We start from the raw sequence: 1,019 nt of genomic DNA on the forward strand, positions 1-1,019 counted from the left end.
CAATCGAGATATACGATCTCGAAATGTGGTTCTCAAAGTTTGATATGAGTTTATCGTTTTTTTTCGACGTGCTTAAGATTAAGTAGATATATAATTACATTATTTAACTTGAAGAAAACTGCCACTGTTAGGCAAAGGCCTCCCCCCATTTTCTACATTCATCCCTATTTTGAGCGTAGTCCGGCCAGTCGTTGAAGAACACGGCCAGGTCATCCCGCCAGCGCCTCCTGTCCCTACCACGCCGCCATTTATCTTGGTTCCAGTCCATAGCTATCTTAGTCTTAGATATATTCCATAGTAATGGCCCAATAACTATCAAGTCCAGGTGTTTTTTTAGCATTTAACTTGAATTAAACTTTACCTTGTATAAACCATCAGTTAAAAGCTGTGTTAATAGGTTTAATCCCAAGCTTCGATGTTGATCGAAGATCCCAAGATACAGGCTCAGCCTAGTTTGGGATCCACTGTATTTAATAATTGAATGTAATTATATCCCGGTGTCATAATCAACATTATTCATTTTTCTTTTAATTACAATACACATACGTTAATTATAATATACAATTAAAACAAAATGACACTCAAAAGCTAGTTATTCAACATAACTCACTACAACTACCGCAATACTCAATAGTTACTCAATACTTTATTGATATTCCACAATGTTTGTTTACAAAGATGTTACAAAAAGATATGCGATCATCATGGACCCTGACGAGCACAGCAATATTTATACAAGAAGACTAATTTTATACCTATAATTAATAAATTTAATCTTAAAGCTATTACAAACAAATTTAATTTTATACTTTTATAATATTCTTGAACAATTAATAGTAGATTATGGCCCTTATAATCAGTTAGTATTATAATCTATCTCCTCCCAAAAATAGCGCCGCAAAGTTTGACAACCGCTGCTGCTGCCTACTGATCTAATTTCCATGCGCTCGCGCAGGGGTAACTTTATTCACACTTTCAAAGTATTAACCTCTGGATTAGTGTGTTTCTGATACTTGACA

The sequence above is a fragment of the Choristoneura fumiferana genome, chromosome 7 (genome assembly GCF_025370935.1).
Source record: "Choristoneura fumiferana chromosome 7, NRCan_CFum_1, whole genome shotgun sequence".
Lineage (NCBI taxonomy): Eukaryota > Metazoa > Arthropoda > Insecta > Lepidoptera > Tortricidae > Choristoneura > Choristoneura fumiferana.